Source organism: Triturus cristatus, chromosome 6 (assembly GCF_964204655.1).
Source record: "Triturus cristatus chromosome 6, aTriCri1.1, whole genome shotgun sequence".
NCBI lineage: Eukaryota > Metazoa > Chordata > Amphibia > Caudata > Salamandridae > Triturus > Triturus cristatus.
In genome coordinates this window covers 10,692,740-10,714,151 of record NC_140589.1, presented here as the reverse complement: position 1 = coordinate 10,714,151, position 21,412 = coordinate 10,692,740, and positions in this window count along the sequence as shown.

Here is a 21,412-nt window from a genome sequence, read left to right as displayed (position 1 = left end):
ATCCCCCGCCGCTGCTGGAGCAAAATCACCGAAGATCAACTACATGCAAACCTCACTCTCAGCCCACCCACCGGACCCTGCAACACCGAGGACGCTGCCCACAGCCTCAGACGCTGGATCGACGACTGCGCCAAAACCCTCGCCCCACTGAAGAAACCCCCCTACAGAGACACCAGCAAGAGGGCCAGCTGGTTCACCCCAGAACTCCTAGCCTCCAAGCAAGCTTGCCGGAAGCTAGAGAAGAAACAGCACAGTGATCTGGTTGCTGTGGCAGCCGTTGTAAACACCAGGCCATCTTGCGTGCAAGCTTGAACCAAGAATGGAAACTGAAAGTGGGGTAAAGCACTGGTGTATGGATTGTGACTACAACAACCACAAAGTTTCCGTCATGGAGACTGTAACAAGGAAGAGCACGCCTGGGCATGTTCGGAGAGGTGCTAATGGTGTGCTGTCGGCCATGGGGAGGGGAGGTTAGCACACAGCTTGCAGTCATTGGCCACCTCGGAGCACACGGACACATGACAGATTGGAAAAAGAAAGTACTAATCTGGTTACTGTAGCAGTCGTAAACACCAGGCCCTCCTGAGTGCAAACTCGAACCAGGAATGGAAACTGAAGTAAACCTCAATTCTCATCACAAGGCGTCTTACAAGAAGGAAGCAGAAAGAACGACTCAGAGTGGAGCCTTTTGACCAGGGGAGGAATGAGATAAGGAAAGAAAAGGCCTTCGGGTGTTCTTGTAAGTCAAGGGGTCCTCCGTCTCAGAGATTGTCACTGTCACTCAGATCCAGACCCTGTCTGTCAGGCCCCTGTCCCTCGCACCCCATCACCATTCCTCCTGATGTGCGCAGGGCAGAGACTACAGGAGGGGGTACCCAGGGCCTGTACCAGAGTACACTGAGGGGCATAATTACAAGGGAATGGTAAAGCGTGGCATTAAGCAAACATTACTAACGCCATGGTCTGCCGTTCTGAAAATGCATGGATGCGCCATATTCACAAGAATGCGCCACACCTCTGCGTTTCCCCTAGCGCTGGCGCTAAATCTAGCTGCCTCGCACCAACACAGGCACCCTTGCACCATAGTGCAAGGGTGTCTATGTCGGGGGGAATGATTGTTTAAGTGGAGGATGGTGTCCCTTCCTGCTCATAAACAATGCAGGATGGCGTTTGGTAACACCTATGTGTGCTTTATTGTGAAGTAGACATAGAAGTTGCAAATCGTCATTTTTTAAATGATTGTTTATGTGCAGGATGGGGCACCTTTCTGCACATAAACAATCATTCATGGTTATTTGCTGTTTCTAAGTGTGTTGCACAATGCCGCGCACATAGCGACCCTTGACCCTACCTGGTAGGTCGCTCCCCCTCCGCACAGCACCGCCTGTGTGTCTGCCCCAGCTGCCGCTGCTGAGGAAGTTCGAGGCCCTCCACCACCCACAGGCTACCACCTGCGCCTCATCCCTGGTGGCCAGGGGTAGGCCGTGGGTAGGTTTGTTCTCACTGTATTGCCTGTACTGCCTTTTCCGTCATTGTTGTGTCTGTAACTGCTGTTCTCTGTCCTCCCCCGCTGCCCGTACTTGTTCTGTGCTCGTTTTTTTTCCCTCTGTTCGCCTCGCTGCCCCCGTGTCTCTCTGCCCGTTTTGCTTTCTGTTCCCTCGTTGCCCCGGTAACCCTGTGCACGGTTTGCCTTCTGTAACACTTGTTGCCCCTCTAATTTTGTGCCTTTTTGCCTTCTGTAACAATCGTTGCCCCTCTAATTTTGTGCCTTTTTGCCTTCTGTAACACTTGTCGTCCCTCTAATTTTGTGCCTTTTTGCCTTCTGTGCCCTTCGTCGTCCCGCACCTCTCCCGCCGCTGCGTCCCCTGTGACCCGGACCCCCTGACTACCCATTCGCTGCCCCCACCTCCCAGCTGCTTCTCCCTCCCACCTCCCCATATATGCCAGCCGCTGTGCGGCCGCGCCGCTTGCGCGGCGCGCTTATGGCAAGCCCGTCTGCGCCCGTCCATGGCTGGACTGCGCCCAGTGCCAGAACCCCTGGTCCCCGCACCCGCCACAAGGAACGCCGCCACTACGATGACAGTACTCTGTACGCTCTCAACTCCGGACGGACCCACACCTGCTTCAAGGCCGCCCCGAAACGCACACACGGTCCCTTCACCTGCCGGAACTGCAGCTACACCAGCCTCAGAGCCAATGAACCTCCTGCCAAAAAAGACCTCAACCACCTCCTGTAGGAGAGTAGGGTCTGCTTTCTATGTTCACCCCCACTTTTTGCTTTTGCTTTACTGGTTTTCGACTTAGATGTGGCTGTGGGCCTGCTAATCAGACCCACAGCCCTACTGTTCTCTCTCTAAATTAATACTATGTACTTTAGGTGCATAACCCAATTGGATAGGATCACCTTATTGGCCCCTGTACAGTGTACCTTAGGTACCCAGGGCATAGGTGTACCCTAGGCCTACCAGGGGCTGCAGCATGCATTATGCCACCCCTGGCCTGGCCTTCCATTATGACACAACTGGCTGATCACTCAGCTGGGGCAAGGTCGTGTAATCACCCCTTGCTTAGGTGTAGTATTCCTATACCTACCTTATATATAGACACATGTGTACCTATCAGCAATTCCTATGGCAGGCCTTAACAATACTGGAGGCAGAGTGCTTGGTAACATGTGAGATAGTACTCTAGCATGAGCTGAGCCTGTCTGCAGCTTTCGGAACCATGTCCTCATAGCTGTTCTATGATATAGCCTACCATATCCTCTTAAAGTGCCTTATAATCTTAAACGGTTATGGTAACTATGGTTTGGCTTTATCAAAACATGTCGTGTAAGGTGTCTAACACTTTGGAATAATACCCCATCCCATTTCTGGGGATGAGGATATTATCCCTCCCTTCTAGAGGGAGAAGACATGTTGAAACCTACTTACCCGGTTAAAGTTAACCAGAGCCCCAGCATCACAAAATGGATGCTGCTGCCGCGACACAAGTCTGACCTCCTGCTGCTGGGAGTGATCCCGGCACGGGAGGCTTGGACAATAGGTTTCCTGCCTTGGGAGGTGCTAGCACCACCCCAGACAGGCCTTAGTGTATTGGGGCAGGGAGGGATGAAAGAAACTAGACACTGCCTGGGGCACACAAGGTGTCCCATGCATAGTCCAGTTCAAACCGGTGCTGGGGCACTCCAGCCCCAGTCCTGGCGCGAAACTGGAGAAAGGGAAGGGGGTGTAACCACCCCCCTCCCAGGTCCCACCCATAAGGCGTGACCTAGCAGGCAACCCAGACCCCCAGATTAGTATAAGTGTGGTAGCTGGGCCCCAGGAGATTAGATTATCCTGAACCTGCAACTTGAACAGAAACTCTGGACCTTCGACATTCGACGAAAGAAGAAGACTGAAGAATCTCCCTTGTGGCCAAGGAGTGGTCACCCTGCGCGAACAGGCACCATCAAGAGACTTACCCTTTGCTTTGCTGAAGTTCTACGAGGGACCGACTGCAGAGCCCGACCAGAGCCTTGACTTCCAGACTTCTCCGACCCTGATCCACATCCACAGCCGAGCTGAGATCCGTGGAGGCGACGAGAGACGTGGGACCGGCTACCTGGGAAAAGTGGCGAGTATCTTCCTGCGCAGCTTCTGAGGCACCCTCGAGGTTGTGCACCGGGGATTGAGAAGCCCCAACCCCAAGCACCATCTGCACCGAAGATCAGCCCCCCACACTCCACGAGTCCTGTGTGGGGCCCTTCTGCATTTTCCTGCTTGCCGCGTCTGTCCGGTTACTTGCCCATTGGCTAGTAACCTCTGTGACGACACACCTTCAATTTCCCACTGCTGGTTTGCCTCCTCCAGACTCGCTTCTGCTCCTCTGTGAAAGAGAAGCACCCCAGACCTTCCTGGTCTGCACCAGAAGCAAGTCCTCCATTCTTCGTGGGTTCCGCTTGCCAAGGCTTGGTGAGTCCTAGTTCGACTTCGACGCCGCCGACAGCACGAGCCTTCGTGGGACAGCTCGCCTCCTGGTCCTGGTCATCCTCGACGTCTCCTGGTACCCGTGGCTGCTGCGACAAGCTTCACCTCTTCACCTGCAATCTCCCGACATCGCCTGGCTCCTTCCTGGTTCCACGTGGTCACTGGCTAGTGACCCAGACTCTGTCCCTTCTGCTTGCAGGTATCCTTCCTTCTTGATCCCAGCCTTGGGATCCACCGGACACTCTTCACTGACTGCCTGTCAGCATCTTTCCTTCAGGCATCCATAGGAGTCGACGACGAAACCCGACGCAAGTTCACACCTATGCACCCGCAGCCCGTGGGCTAGGTAACTTGAGTACTCCGGTGCTCATCAGGGTATTGACTATCCTAGTGTCTAGTTCTCAAGTCTCGACTTCCTAGTTAATCCAGAAGTGTCCTAAATCTTATTATTTCCAAACTGTACTATTTCTATCGATTATACGCATTACGCGTGAGTGTTTCCACTCTGCACCTGAATCCCGTGGGCCTCCCACTTCCTAACCTTTGGTAGTATAGTGTAGCCCCAGCGATTCCCTAGGCCTAGGCCTATCCTATTTCCGTGACAGTGGTCCTTATACCACTTACTTAGTATATGGTTTGCGCGGCCCCTAGGGCCTAACTGTATTACTTACCTGTCTGACTTAATGTATGCTTGAATAAGACTGTGTTGTACTTACCTCGAATCTCATAAAGAGTGCTGAGGGTTTGACTAGAATAAATACACTTTATTTTATATATATATCTGTTGTGGTGTCCTTTCATTTGGTATTCAAGGGGTTACAAATGGTATAACAGCTGGCTTCACATGCCATTCAGAGTTTAGCCTAAGACTGCTCTTGTCCATGCTACCACTAGGATAGCTGGTCTATAAGGTTGACTTTACAACCAATCACCATAATGGTTGTTTGAACTGATATAAGGTGTACACTAGAACTAGTGACATCATACATCAGGCCAACTTCTCACACCTCCGATGCATACTACTGAACACCCGCTCCGCACGCAAACACGCCATCGAGCTCTGGGACCTGCTCGACACAACATTCCCGGACGTCGCCTTCCTGACAGAGACGTGGATGAATGACTTCTCCGCACCCGACATCGCCATAGCCATTCCAGACAGCTACAAGATCACCCGCAGAGACCGCACCAACGGAGTCGGAGGAGGAATCGCCATCGTCCACAAGAACAGCATCAGGGTCTCGACTAGCACCGAAGACACTCTCAGCACCGCCGAACACATGCATTTCCAGATCCACACAGACCCTAACTCCACCCTCAAAGGCACCCTTGTCTACTGACCCCCCGGACCCCGCCCCCAGTTCAGCGACTCCATCGCCGACTTCATCAGCACGCACGCCCTGACCTCCACCGACTACATCCTCCTCGGAGACCTGAACTTTCACCTTGAGAACAACAACGACAGCAACACCACAACCCTGATCGATAACCTTGCCAACCTCGGACTGAGGCAACTCGTCACTACGCCCACCCACTCCGCCAGCCACATGCTTGACCCAGTCTTCTCCTCAAGCCAGCACGTCTCCTTCAACCACACCACCGAACTCCTCTGGACCAATCACCACTGCATCCACTTCACATTCCAGAAACCCACCACACACCACCGCACCCAACAGATCCCCCGCCGCTGCTGGAGCAAAATCACCGAAGATCAACTACATGCAAACCTCACTCTCAGCCCACCCACCGGACCCTGCAACACCGAGGACGCTGCCCACAGCCTCAGACGCTGGATCGACGACTGCGCCAAAACCCTCGCCCCACTGAAGAAACCCCCCGTACAGAGACACCAGCAAGAGGGCCAGCTGGTTCACCCCAGAACTCCTAGCCTCCAAGCAAGCTTGCCGGAAGTTAGAGAAGAAACAGCACAGTGATCTGGTTGCTGTGGCAGCCGTTTTAAACACCAGGCCATCTTGCGTGCAAGCTTGAACCAAGAATAGAAACTGAAAGTGGGGTAAAGCACTGGTGTATGGATTGTGACTACAACAACCACAAAGTTTCCGTCATGGAGACTGTGACAAGGAAGAGCACGCCTGGGCATGTTCGGAGAGGTGCTAATGGTGTGCTGTCGGCCATGGGGAGGGGAGGTTAGCACACAGCTTGCAGTCATTGGCCACCTTGGAGCACACGAACACATGACAGATTGGAAAAAGAAAGTACTAATCTGGTTACTGTAGCAGTCGTAAACACCAGGCCATCCTGAGTGCAAACTCGAACCAGGAATGGAAACTGAAGTAAACCTCAATTCTCATCACAAGGCGTCTTACAAGAAGGAAGCAGAAAGAACGACTCAGAGTGGAGCCTTTTGACCAGGGGAGGAATGAGATAAGGAAAGAAAAGGCCTTCAGGTGTTCTTGTAAGTCAAGGGGTCCTCCGTCTCAGAGATTGTCACTGTCACTCAGATCCAGACCCTGTCTGTCAGGCCCCTGTCCCTCGCACCCCATCACCATTCCTCCTGATGTGCGCAGGGCAGAGACTACAGGAGGGGGTACCCAGGGCCTGTACCAGAGTACACTGAGGGGCATAATTACAAGGGAATGGTAAAGCGTGGCATTAAGCAAACATTACTAACGCCATGGTCTGCCGTTCTGAAAATGCATGGATGCGCCATATTCACAAGAATGCGCCACACCTCTGCGTTTCCCCTAGCGCTGGCGCTAAATCTAGCTGCCTCGCACCAACACAGGCACCCTTGCACCATAGTGCAAGGGTGTCTATGTCGGGGGGAATGATTGTTTAAGTGGAGGATGGTGTCCCTTCCTGCTCATAAACAATGCGGGATGGCGTTTGGTAACACCTATGTGTGCTTTATTGTGAAGTAGACATAGAAGTTGCAAATCGTCATTTTTTAAATGATTGTTTATGTGCAGGATGGGGCCCCTTTCTGCACATAAACAATCATTCATGGTTATTTGCTGTTTCTAAGTGTGTTGCACAATGCCGCGCACATAGCGACCCTTGACCCTACCTGGTAGGTCGCTCCCCCTCCGCACAGCACCGCCTGTGTGTCTGCCCCAGCTGCCGCTGCTGTGGAAGTTCGAGGCCCTCCACCACCCACAGGCTACCACCTGCGCCTCATCCCTGGTGGCCAGGGGTAGGCCGTGGGTAGGTTTGTTCTCACTGTATTGCCTGTACTGCCTTTTCCGTCATTGTTGTGTCTGTAACTGCTGTTCTCTGTCCTCCCCCGCTGCCCGTACTTGTTCTGTGCTCGTTTTTTTTCCCTCTGTTCGCCTCGCTGCCCCCGTGTCTCTCTGCCCGTTTTGCTTTCTGTTCCCTCGTTGCCCCGGTAACCCTGTGCACGGTTTGCCTTCTGTAACACTTGTTGCCCCTCTAATTTTGTGCCTTTTTGCCTTCTGTAACAATCGTTGCCCCTCTAATTTTGTGCCTTTTTGCCTTCTGTAACACTTGTCGTCCCTCTAATTTTGTGCCTTTTTGCCTTCTGTGCCCTTCGTCGTCCCGCACCTCTCCCGCCGCTGCGTCCCCTGTGACCCGGACCCCCTGACTACCCATTCGCTGCCCCCACCTCCCAGCTGCTTCTCCCTCCCACCTCCCCATATATGCCAGCCGCTGTGCGGCCGCGCCGCTTGCGCGGCGCGCTTATGGCAAGCCCGTCTGCGCCCGTCCACCCCTGGTCCCCGCACCCGCCACAAGGAACGCCGCCACTACGATGACAGTACTCTGTACGCTCTCAACTCCGGACGGACCCACACCTGCTTCAAGGCCACCCCGAAACGCACACACGGTCCCTTCACCTGCCGGAACTGCAGCTACACCAGCCTCAGAGCCGACGAACCTCCTGCCAAAAAAGACCTCAACCACCTTCGATGCATACTACTGAACACCCGCTCCGCACGCAAACACGCCATCGATCTCTGGGACCTGCTCGACACAACATTCCCGGACGTCGCCTTCCCGACAGAGACGTGGATGAATGACTTCTCCGCACCCGACATCGCCATAGCCATCCCAGACGGCTACAAGATCACCCGCAGAGACCGCACCAACGGAGTCGGAGAAGGAATCACCATCGTCCACAAGAACAGCATCAGGGTCTCGACTAGCACCAAAGACACTCTCAGCACCGCCGAACACATGCATTTCCAGATCCACACAGACCCTAACTCCACCCTCAAAGGCACCCTTGTCTACCGACCCCCCGGACCCCGCCCCCAGTTCAGTGACTCCATCGCCGACTTCATCAGCACGCACGCCCTGACCTCCACCGACTACATCCTCCTCGGAGATCGTAACTTTCACCTTGAGAACAACAACGACAGCAACACCACAACCCTGATCAATAACCTCGCCAACCTCGGACTGAGGCAATTCGTCACTACGCCCACCCACTCCGCCAGCCACATGCTTGACCCCGTCTTCTCAATCCCTCATGTCTCCTTCAACCACACCATCAAACTCCTCTGGACCGACCACCGCTGCATCCACTTCACCTTCCAGAAACCCACCATACACCACCGCACCCAACAGATCCCCCGCCGCTGCTGGAGCAAAATCACCGAAGATCAACTACATGCAAACCTCACTCTCAGCCCACCCACCGAACCCTCCAACACCGACGACGCTGCCCACAGCCTCAGACGCTGGATCGACTACTGTGCCAAAACCCTCGCCCCGCTGAAGAAACCCCCCTACAGAGACACCAGCAAGAGGGCCAGCTGGTTCACCCCAGAACTCCTAGCCTCCAAGCAAGCTTGCCGGAAGCTAGAGAAGGAACAGCACAGTGAACAGACCCCGGACAGCCACACAGCCCACAAGGACACCATCCGCAACCACCACCTCCTCATCAGGGCTGCCAAGAGGACCTCCTTCAAAGACCGCCTCGACAACAACGCACACGACAGCAAGGAGCTCTTCAACATTGTGAAGGAACTCTCCAACCCCAGCTCCAACACCAATGACGTCCTGCCGTCGCAAGCCCAGTGTGACTCCCTCGCCACTTTCTTTCACCGCAAGATAGCAGACATCCACGACAGCTTCAACACCCAGACAGCCCCAACAGACAGCAACACAACAGACTCTCCTCACATCATCGACCATGACCCCCTGCTAGCCTGGGCCAGCGTGAGCATCGATGACACCATCAACACCATGGGCACAATCCACTCCAGCTCTCCGTCAGACCCATTCCCGCACCACGTCTTCAACAAAGCAAGCAGCTCTATCGCACCCCACCTGCACAACGTCATCAACCTCTCCCTCTAGACCGCGACCTTCCCAGAGAGCTGGAAACATGCTGAGATCAACGCCCTACTCAAAAAACCCAAGGCAGACCCAAGAGACCTCAAGAACTACGGCCCATCTCTCTGCTCCCGTTCCTGGCCAAGGTCATCAAGAAGATCGTCAACAGACAGCTAACCCGATACCTCAAAGAAAACAGAATCCTGGACCCTTCCCAGTCAGGGTTCTGCAGCAACCACAGCACCGAGACCGCCCTCATCACCACCACCGACGACATCAGGACCCTGCTGGACAAAGGTGAGACCACAGCACTCATCCTCCTAGACCTCTCCGCCGCCTTCGACACCGTCTGCCACCGCACACTACGCGCACGCCTCCACGCCGCAGGGATCCAAGACAAGGCTCTGGAATGGACTACATCCTTCCTCTCAGGCAGAACCCAGAGTATCCGCCTCCCCCCATTCCGATCCGAAGCCTCTGAGATCATCTGCGGCGTACCCCAGGGATCCTCCCTCAGCCCGACACTGTTCAACATCTACATGACCCCGCTTGCACACGTCGCCCGACAGCACGACCTCAACATAATCTCCTATGCCGACGACACTCAACTGCTCCTCTCCCTCACCAAGGACCCCATCACCGCCAAAGCCAACCTCCACGAAGGAATGAAGGCCGTCGTCAACTGGATGAAGATCAGCCGCCAGAAACTGAACTCGGACAAGACGGATGACCTCATCCTCGGCTCCATCCCTTCAGCCTGGGATGACTCCTGGTGGCCGACTGCACTGGGGACAGCCCCGACACCCACAGACCACGCACGCAACCTGGTAATCATCCTCGACTCAACGCTTTCGATGACCAAGCAAGTCAACGCTGTCTCTTCCTCCTGCTTGAACACCCTCCGCATGCTCCGCAAGATCTACAAATGGATCCCAACAGATACAAGAAAGACAGTCACCCAGGCCCTCGTCAGCAGCAGACTCGACTACGGAAACGCCCTCTACGCGGGACCCCTGACCAAGCTCATCAAATGACTACAACGCATCCAAAACTCCTCAGTACGACTGATCCTCGACGTACCACGTCACGGCCACATCACCCCCCACTTGAGAAACATGCACTGACTCCCCGTCAACAAGAGGATCACCTTCAAGCTCCTCATCCACGCACACAAGGCACTCCACAAGACTGGCCCAGCCTACCTCAACAGACGACTTTCCCTCTACATCCCCAACCGCCAGCTCCGCTCCGCCGCACTCGCCACCGTCCCGCACATCCGAAGAACAACCACCAGCGGGAGATCCTTCTCCCACTTCGCCGCCAAGACATGGAACACCCTCCCACTGAGCCTACGACAGACCCAAGACCTGCTGACCTTCAAGACCTGGCTGTTTGATCAGTAGCGGCCCCCCTCCAGCGCCTTGAGACCCTCGCGGGTATGTAGTGTGCTCTACAAATGACTGATTGATTGATTGATTGATTGATTGACACATACAAACAGCACAAGCATTGGCATAGCCAATAGGCCTCGCCTTTAGGACCTTATTAGTGGTTAGCCAGAGGTTTTGGCTTTGCCTTTGTATTTAAGCTTTGTTGTGGAGCAGTGTGGCCACTGTGTAGCCTATATTGTAATAAAGAAGACTGTCCACATTATGTTGTAGACACGTGCATGCATTACCATGTGGAATAGCAGAAACCTTTTTGAGCGTTACTAGGCAGAGTTGTAGCTCTGTCGCACCTTTTAGCAGCTCCTGTTGCACACGCTGCTGCTGCTGCCTTGGTGCTGAAAGTTAAACACCAGAAAGGCACTCTCCCTTTAACTTAACTACCTTTGAATTAGTTGGGGGTGGGCAGAGCTCCAGGGCCCCGAGGCAAAGAAATGTCTGTGAATGCGAAAGGGCTGGGTTAGCGACGAACAGCTGACTACTCGGGGAAAGATAAGAGCACACGTGGTGTCAGGCAGTGGGAGGCCTCCTTTGTTAATTAGTGGTTAGTGGTGGTTGCAGAAGTTACAGGCAGGTAAAAATGGAAGTAGGGGGGTGAGCTTGAAACAATAAAAGGCAAAAAGGTTTAGGGTGGGGATTTCAAAGTGCTGGTACGCCCAAGCAGTGAGGTATGCATCTGACCACAATTGGGTCAAAGGAACCTAGGGGCAGGTCTACAGGTTTATGGGGGCAGGCTAAAGGGGAATCTGAGAACAGCGACACCCTTATAGGCTGTGGATCGAAGGATGTATGAATGCGGTGTTACTGTGGGGGGGCAAACACTAAAGAGGGGCATGGCGAAGCAACCCCTGGGCTGCAATATGGCTGCAAGGGATATAGTACCGCCAGGGGCACCCCTCTGTCCCCCCCACCCCCAAAATGCATACCCAAATAACACACACACAGACTGTTGAGTTGGGTAAAATTTGCTGCAGGTTTATTACATATTACATTACGTAATGGTGGGTTATCTTACCGGCGATCCAAGGGCTGGCAACCAACTGGGCCGCCTGCCCGCCTGATGAGCCGGGCCGCGCGGGAGCGAACCACGTCTTTGCTGCCATCCAGGTGATTCTTTTCTAGGATCACGTGCCGTTGGTAACTTCTACTCACACCCCCCCTCTCGGGGCGGAGCGTCGCATAGCAAACCCCCCGGTTGTTCAGGCCCACATCCGCCCGCAGGACTAGTGGGGCGCCGACACGGCTTCCGGGACCCTCCCCTGAGGCTCCTCGGTTTTGGCTCAGGCACCCCCTATGGTGCCGCGCAGAGGTACCCTTTGTACCGGCCTGCTTTCAGATCGCCCTGTAACTCCGCCTGCAACGAAAAAAGAAACATTACAACGCTCTGAAAAACCCCCCCACCCGCCCCTACGCCGGGTAAGCGGTAGGGAGGGATGAGGCATGGTGGGCGACAAAGAGGTCACCAGGAGGGTGGGGGAAGGCTAAATAGCCTCCCTTTCCCCACAGGGGCTAGGAAGTGACACGCTTGTGCGTCACATCCGGCCAGCACGAGCAGAGGGGAACACCGGTCGGCGTCCCCGCCCCCTCCCCTTGGGAGGGGGTGGGGAGGGGTGACCGGTGCCCCTCTCGGGGCGGAGCGTCGCATAGCAAACCCCTCGGTTGTTCAGGCCCACAACCGCCCACAGGACTAGTGGGGCGCCGACACGGCTTCCGGGACCCTCCCCTGAGGCTCCTCGGTTTTGGCTCAGGCACCCCCTATGGTGCCGCGCAGAGGTACCCTTTGTACCGGCCTGCTTCCAGATCACCCTGTAACTCCGCCACAGCTCTGGAGGCGGCCACCGTCGCCGCCAGAGCCCCCCACCAAAGCAGCTATAGTCTAACCTGCCACCTCTCCTGTCTGGAGCTTCCTGCAATCCAGGTGACAGAGAACCATCCCTGCTGGTTCTAGATGGCCCATCTATAGCCCAAGCCCTCGCCGCTATCCTGGGTCAGATGGTGTCTGCTGAAACCAGAGGCCCGTCAGGCCTGGGGAGTTGTGCCACTGCTTCACTTGCCTCGGCCCCGAGCCAGCTCAGGGCGGGGTGACCGCTGGCGCCCAGGCTCGAGAGGCCCCGTTTATGTGCTGGTCGCACCTAGCTGACGTTCTCCTAGCACTGGGTGCGCCGGAGCCTGCATGCCCCCCCCTATGTGACAGCAGTCTACTAGCTAGGTGACGACTCCCCCACCCACCTGGCTGCTCTCGCTATTCTGGCTATTAGCGATTCTCTTTAACCTATGAGCAGTCCCTATGTTTGCTAAATCCAGGAGTGCCCATAACTGACGTGTGTGGCCATGGGCAGGGGCTCCAATGCCCTTGCCATGTATCCCTTCTTCTTTATGGGAATTATGACCGTCCAGCTCGCTCTGTGTGCGCATTGCCTGCGCCCATGGTCCAAGCGGCACGGTCCAAGCATTCCGGATTGGCTAAGTAATTTACTCATCCTGAAATGCTCCCACATAAGGGGGTGTCCGTGGGGGGGGGGGAGTTACCCACCGCCAACCCAGGGCATCCCCGGCAGTGATAGGTTGCCTGCTCCGTTGAGGTTTAGTTTGTTACACACTGGGCGTGCCAACTCCTCTATTGACATAGTGTCCCCTTGAGTTGACACACTGCTACCCCTTTATTGGGACAGCAGCACACCATGTTGGCTAACCGCAACCCCACCAAGCAAGGTACAAGTGTCAGTATCCCAGGTTCTCAGTTTCCTGCTAGCTCCAGTACACTAGCAGTGGTTCCGCTGGGAGGTACCACAAAGCGGAGTGGTCATCCTGACCTTAAGGAGCGCCACATTCTCACCTGGGCGCACCTCTAAATGATAGTGGTTTCACACAGCTGTAAGGCTAGAGAGACACCTCTTAAACCTATTGTTAGAAGGCGACCTCAGAGGGGCCCGGAGGGGGCCCTGACTGTCCTGAGACCAACCCTCGAGGTATCGTAGCCGGGCACTGGCGGGAGACTCCTCAGGGGAGGAATCTCGTATCTAGGATCGTACGCTCGGCACCACACGACAAAGAGACACCACACCGAGAGTTCTTAAGATCAAATCTTTATCAGGTCGGAGTGGTAAGATCTTTATGATCAGCAAGGCAATATATATACAAGTAGAGCGCGGGCTCACAAAGTCTTGGAGGGGGGTTAGGAGGTAGCGGGACAGTCTTTGGGGGAATGGTTCAAATGCAGGAGTGTATCCGGCGCACAGTTCACAATCCTCGAGCTGGGGGATGCGCTTGTCGTCGTGGGATCCGGCGGGACCAAGGGAGTCTGGGGGCACTGCGAGATACTCAGCAGGCTCGAGTACAAGTTCGGAGGTCTTACGATCTTCAGGGAGCCGCGAGTCACTCAGCAGGGCTCAAGCACAAGTTCGGAGGTCTTACGATCTTCAGGGAGCCGCGAGTCACTCAGCAGGGCTCAAGCACAAGTTCGGAGGTCTTACGATTTTCAGGGAGCCGCGAGTCACTCAGCAGGGCTCAAGCACAAGTTCGGAGGTCTTACGATCTTCAGGGAGCCGCGAGTCACTCAGCAGGGCTCAGGTGTTTCCAAGGCGAATCTGCCGGACAGTCCCAGGGCACCCCTTGTTATAGGGCGACTCCTCTTTGATGTCCGGAGTCTGTGCAGGCAGGGGTCTTGTCACCTGGGGGTCGCTTGTTGGGGGTTTCCTGCCATTGTCCTTTGATCCTTTCAGGGCCGGGTCGGGAGGAGCTCCAGACACCCAGCAGGCGTGGAGCCAGCCCTCGGGGAGGCCGGCGGGTCGATCGAAACCCACCTTCCCAGGGAAGCGCAGAGGTGTGATGGAAACTGCTCCTCCCTTTTCATCCCAAGGGGAGCGCGATGTCCTCCAGCCGGAGTGGCGCCTGTAGGCTAGGGTCGCGCTGGGGCCGGGCGGCCATCTTGGTGCATGAAGTGGGCACGCGGGCCCGGGGTGGCCGAAGGGGGAAGGCCTACGGACGGGGGGAGTCCGGGTCGGGTGTGTGTGTTCTGGTGGGAAGGATCGGCCAGGCCAGGGGCTCGGGGCTGGTGTGAGGTGCAGGGGTCAGGTCTGACTATGTTACGAGGGCCGGGTCTAACACGCGTCCCCCCCAGCTGAAAGCCGGAGAGAACTACCCATCTTCTTGGGGGTTCTCTTCGCTGAGGCGGAAGAATCGGGAGAGGCCATCGGCGTTGGCGTGGTCCGTACCAGGGCGATGCTCCACGGTGAAATCCATCCCCTGGAGGGAGATTGACCACCGCAGAAGCTTGGGGTTTTCTCCTCGCATCTGCATGAGCCATCGCAAGGGGCGATGGTCGGTCTGGATCCTGAAATGGATGCCGAACAGGTAAGGGCGTAGTTTCTTGAGGGCCCAGACTACTGCGAACGCCTCGCGCTCGATGGTACTCCATCTCTGTTCCCGGGGCAACAGCCGTCGGCTGAGGAAGGCCACGGGCTGGTCCAGACCCTGGTCATTTACTTGGGAGAGGACGGCCCCGATGCCATGCTCGGAGGTATCAGTTTGTACCACAAACTCTTTGGAGTAGTCGGGGGCCTGGAGGACGGGGGCCGTACATATGGCCGTTTTCAGGGCATTGAACGCCTCTTGGCAGGCAGGGGACCACTGTACCTTCTTGGGCTGCTTCTTGGACGTGAGCCCCGTGAGGGGACCGACCAGGCTGCCGTAATTCCGGATGAACCTCCGATAGTAGCCCGTGAGGCCCAGAAAGGCTCGGACCTCTGTTTGGGTAGTGGGAGGTTCCCAGGCTAGGATGGCGTCGATTTTGGGCTGTAGAGGGGCGACCTGCCCGCTTCCGACCTGGTGCCCCAGGTAGGTTACCGAACCTTGCCCAATCTGGCATTTGCTGGCTTTCACGGTGAGGCCCGCCTGGCGTAGGGCGGTTAGCACCCTCCGGAGGTGTTGGAGGTGCTCGCTCCATTCGGAACTAAAAACTGCGATATCGTCAAGATATGCAGCGCTGAATTTTTCCAGCCCGGCCAGGACTCTATTTACCAGTCGCTGGAAGGTGGCCAGGGCATTTTTCATCCCGAAGGGCATTACGCGAAAGCGATAGTGCCCATCCGGGGTGGAGAAGGCAGACCGCTCCTTGGCTCCCTCTGTGAGCGCAATTTGCCAGTAGCCGCAGGTGAGATCGAAGGTGCTGAGGAACCGTGCAGCTCCGAGCCGGTCAATGAGCTCGTCGGCTCGGGGAATGGGGTGGGCATCGGCCCGGGTGACCTCATTGAGCCCCCGGTAGTCCACGCAAAAGCGGAGTTTCGGGGCGACCCCGGGGGCGGCTGCTTTTGGGACCAGGACCACGGGGCTGGCCCAGGGGCTGTCTGAGGGTTCGATCACGCCTAGGGTCAACATTTTCGAGACTTCGGCTTGGATACAGGACCGGACCCGATCGGGGACTCGGTAGGCTCGGTGTCTCACTGGTGGGCTGTCCCCGGTATCCACATCATGGACACACCAATCGGTGACCTTGGGGACCAGGGAGAAAAGGTCCGGAAACTGCCCTAGGAGCTGGCGGCAATCCTCACGTTGCTGGGGAGTGAGAGACGGGGAGAGGTTCACTCCTTCTACGGAGCCGTCCTTCTCCTTGGTGCATAGAAGATCAGGGAGAGGATCCGACTCTTCTTCGGACCCGTCGTCAGTGGCCAGTAGGAGGCTCAGCTCTGTCCGCACAAAGTGGGGCTTGAGGCGGTTCACGTGGAGGACCCGGAGGGGGTCCCAGGGTGACTGGACGTCTACCAAGTACGTGACCGGGCTCTTTCGCTCAACTACTTTGAAGGGCCCGGTCCATTTATCCTGGAGAGCGCAGGGTTTCACGGGGGCCATGACCCACACCAGCTGGCCCGGCTGAAACTCGACTAGCGCGGCATTCTGGTCGTATCAGCGCTTCATCTCCTCCTGACTCGCCTCCAGATTGGCCTCTGTCATTTCCCGGAACCTCCTAGTCTGATTGCGGAGGGTCAGGACGTAACGGAACACGTCTCGGGGGGTGCTTCGGGGCGCCGCCTCCCACTCTTCTTTGACCAGGGTGAGGGGCCCCCTGACGGGGTGCCCGTAGAGTAGCTCGAAGGGGCTGAAACCCAAGGATTTCTGGGGAACTTCTCGGTATGCGAATAGGAGGCAGGGGAGCAGGAGGTCCCACTTACGCCGGAGGGGCTCTTCCAGGCCCGCGATCATCCCCTTCAGAGTCCGGTTAAACCGCTCTACCAGGCCATTTCCTTGGGGGTGGTACGGGGTGGTGAACTTGTAGACACCCCGCACTGTTGCCATAAGGACCTCATGTATCGGGAGATAAAGTTGGTACCGCGATCGCTCACGACCTCGCGGGGAAAACCCATGCGGGACAAGATCCCCATCAGCGCCCGGCCCACCACGGGGGCCGTGACGGTGCGCAGGGGGATGGCCTCAGGGTAACGAGTGGCATGGTCCACCAGGACGAGGATGAACCGGTGCCCCTGGGAAGTTGGGGGGTCCAGAGGTCCTACAATGTCGATCCCGACCCGCTCAAAAGGGGTACTGACGACAGGGAAGGGCTGGAGGGGAGCCTTGCGCTTCCCTCCACTCTTCCCACTGGCCTGGCACGTGGGACAGGACTTGCAGTGGGCTTCTACATCCGCTTTCATTCGGGGCCAGTAGAAGTGAGTCACGAGGCGACTGTATGTTTTGTCCTGACCCAAGTGGCCTGCGAGGGGGACGTCGTGGGCCAAGCCCAGGAGGAGGTTTCGGAATCGTAGTGGTACCACCAGCACTCGGCCGGACCCTAGCTCCACCGACTTCTGTTCGCTGTACAGAAGGTCATTCTCCCAATAGACCCGGTGCGTCCCCGTCTGGTCGCCTGCGGCCTGGGCCTCTGCCTGTTGCCGGGGCCCGACCAGGGAGGGACAGGTAGCATGCTCTCGGCAGAACTCCTCTCGGGAGGGGCCCCCTTCGTGGCGCCACTGTGCTAATTCGGGCAGATCGCCTAACTCGGTGTCTGGGGTGGAGTCGGAAGGCGGCGGTTTGTCTCTGGCGAGCGACTCTTCCGGTGGGGGGATGTGGGGGCCCTCGGCCGGGACCATCCCGTCTTCAGGGGTCGGGGCGTCATCGACGTCCCCCAGGGGGGTCAGTCGAGCCGCCATGGATCGAGTGGTGACGCACACCCACTCAGGGAGGCCCATCATCCCTAGGTGGGTCTTGCGCTCAACTTGCCCCCAGGGGCAACTTTCCAGGTCGTTCCCCAGGAGACAGTCGACGGGCCGGGATGTTCTCACTGCGACCTTTAGTTTACCGACCACCCCTCCCCACTCGAAAGGCACCAGGGCTACCTTACATAGGCTTTCTGTGTTGTCGGCTGAAATGACCGGGCAAAATACGTTGGGGAGGACCTGGTCCTCGTGGACTAAATGGCTGAGGACACCGGTGATGCTGGCCCCGGTGTCACGGAGGGCTTCTACTTGGTGGCCATTGATCGTGACGAGCTGCCCATATTTCTTTGTGTTAGAGGGCAGGAGGCTCCCAGGGACCATCTCTCTATCTCCTAAGGACACTAGGGCCATAGCGGCGGGTTCCCACTCCTCGGCCTCCTCAACCTCCTCCCCCAGGGCTACATTGGCTATCTGTCTAGCGGGGGGTGCTGCCTGGTTGGTGCGTGGGGCCATGGGGCATTCAGGGTTGTTGGCGTAATGCCCGGGCTTCTGGCAACGGAAACAAGTGATGGTTACCCGGTGCCCCCGTCTCAGGGGGGGGGGCGGATACAGCTGGTGGGGGTGCCGGGAAAAGCGGAGGTTGGGACTTCGGGGGACTAGTCTGGGGCTCTCTCTGCCCTCCCTGGTTTCCCCCCCCTCTCTGGCGGGGTGGTCCCTGACTGGCTCGGGGGTACTCTCCTACAGGGCCCCGGGAGACCCGGGTGTTGGTCCAGCGATCCGCCTCGACAGCCAGCTTTCTCGGGTCCGTGAGCTTGCTGTCGAGCAGATGCTGGCGTAGTTCCACAAAGCAGTTGGCAGCCAGGTGTTCCCATAACATAAGGTCAGTTAGGTCTTCCAGGGTGGTTACCTTGCTGCCCTTGATCCACCCATCGAAGGCACGGCTGAAGAAATTCACATATTCCACCCAGGTGGTACCCGGGATCTTCCGGCAGTCCCGGAACCGCTGGCGGTACATCTCCGGGGTGAGGCCTTACCTTGTGAGGAGGGCCGCTTTCATGTGTTCATATGAGGTCTGCATGGAGGTGGGTAGGTCGAGCAGGGTGTCTCTTCCTTCGCTCAGGAACCGTCCCCATAACCCAGCCCCCCAATCTTTCTGCGGGACCCGATGGGAGGTCATGGCGACCTCGTAGGCACGAAACCACTGCTGAATGTCATCATTCTTGTAATATTCCTTGACCACATCCTTGGGGATGTGGACCTTCTGTTCCGTCGGGGAGGCCGCCTCCCGGTTCCCCGGGGGCCGCGCTTCTTCGCTTCTTGCTTTCAGTTCTATTTCCTTCAAACTGCGTTCATGTTCTAGTTGAAGTCTCCTTCCCTCGTGTTCTCGTTGGAGTTTCTTCTCTTCCAGTTCTCCTTGCACTCGCAACTGTTCTACTGCTAGCTTTTTCTCGGCTAATTTCAACTCGCCCTCAATTTTGAGTTTGGCTAATTCGAGCTCGTGATGGCGACTTTTTTCTCTGTCTGCGAGTTCCTCCGGGGATAGGCCCCCGTCTGGTACGAAGCCTCGCACCTGGTTGCTGCTGCGTTCTCCTTGGGAGGGTCCTGCTTCGTCGTGGGGCTCCCCTGCTCCTTCTGGGCGGGAGGCTCCATAATCCACCCAAGCTTTCAGTGCCTTTTGCATATCTTCTTTGGTGTTGAGACCAGTGGTAGCGATTCTCAGTTCCTTACAGAATTGCTTTAGTTCCCTGTGAGTGTACTCTTCCAGCTGTTCCACCTGGAACACGGTACTGGCGTCGTCTTCTACGAGAACCACGGCGTTTCCTTCTGCCATCTTTGTCGGTAGTGCGTCAGCCGTTCACGGTACGATCTCTAGATTATGGGCCCGAATCCCGTCGCTTGCCACCAAAGTTAGAAGGCGACCTCAGAGGGGCCCGGAGGGGGCCCTGACTGTCCTGAGACCAACCCTCGAGGTATCGTAGCCGGGCACTGGCGGGAGACTCCTCAGGGGAGGAATCTCGTATCTAGGATCGTACGCTCGGCACCACACGACAAAGAGACACCACACCGAGAGTTCTTAAGATCAAATCTTTATCAGGTCGGAGTGGTAAGATCTTTATGATCAGCAAGGCAATATATATACAAGTAGAGCGCGGGCTCACAAAGTCATGGAGGGGGGTTAGGAGGTAGCGGGACAGTCTTAGGGGGAATGGTTCAAATGCAGGAGCGTATCCGGCGCACAGCTCACAATCCTCGAGCTGGGGGATGCGCTTGTCGTCGTGGGGTCCGGCGGGACCAAGGGAGTCTGGGGGCACTGCGAGATACTCAGCAGGCTCGAGTACAAGTTCGGAGGTCCTACGATCTTCAGGGAGCCGCGAGTCACTCAGCAGGGCTCAAGCACAAGTTCGGAGGTCTTACGATCTTCAGGGAGCCGCGAGTCACTCAGCAGGGCTCAAGCACAAGTTCGGAGGTCTTACGATTTTCAGGGAGCCGCGAGTCACTCAGCAGGGCTCAAGCACAAGTTCGGAGGTCTTACGATCTTCAGGGAGCCGCGAGTCACTCAGCAGGGCTCAGGTGTTTCCAAGGCGAATCTGCCGGACAGTCCCAGGGCACCCCTTGTTATAGGGCGACTCCTCTTTGATGTCCGGAGTCTGTGCAGGCAGGGGTCTTGTCACCTGGGGGTCGCTTGTTGGGGGTTTCCTGCCATTGTCCTTTGATCCTTTCAGGGCCGGGTCGGGAGGAGCCCCAGACACCCAGCAGGCGTGGAGCCAGCCCTCGGGGAGGCCGGCGGGTCGATCGAAACCCACCTTCCTAGGGAAGCGCAGAGGTGTGATGGAAACTGCTCCTCCCTTTTCATCCCAAGGGGAGCGCGATGTCCTCCAGCCGGAGTGGCGCCTGTAGGCTAGGGTCGTGCTGGGGCCGGGCGGCCATCTTGGTGCATGAAGTGGGCACGCGGGCCCGGGGTGGCCGAAGGGGGAAGGCCTACGGACGGGGGGAGTCCGGGTCGGGTGTGTGTGTTCTGGTGGGAAGGATCGGCCAGGCCAGGGGCTCGGGGCTGGTGTGAGGTGCAGGGGTCAGGTCTGACTATGTTACGAGGGCCGGGTCTAACACCTATCTCCTGGTTTTGCTACTCGGCACCCTTATGGTTGGAGCTCTGTGTTTGCGCAGCGCGCATGCCCCCCTGGCAGGAAGTTGATGAAGGGGCCGGGGTCAGTTACCTTAAATGTCTGGGGAGAGGGGTTGCGAACACAGACGGGTAACAGCTGGAGGATATATGTACTTCTGCCACTGCCTGACAGCGGCCCAGCTGTGCCCCAAGCCTCGAGAACTCACCCCCTTGGGCTGTAAGCCGGTGGCATGGCAGGCTGTCGTTTAGCAGCTCATGACATTGCCTCCGTGTATAAACCCAAACACCGTGCCTCACTACATGCCATTGCCTTTGGCTTAAACAATGCTTGTAAGTTGTATAAGAAAGATGAAGCAAACTTCTAGCTTCCTAACGCAGCTTACTGCGGATGCTTCAATTCTGCCTGGTGGGACTGTCACCTTAACGTGCTGAACCCTCCTCAACCATCTCCCTTCGATGAATAGCGAGCTCAAC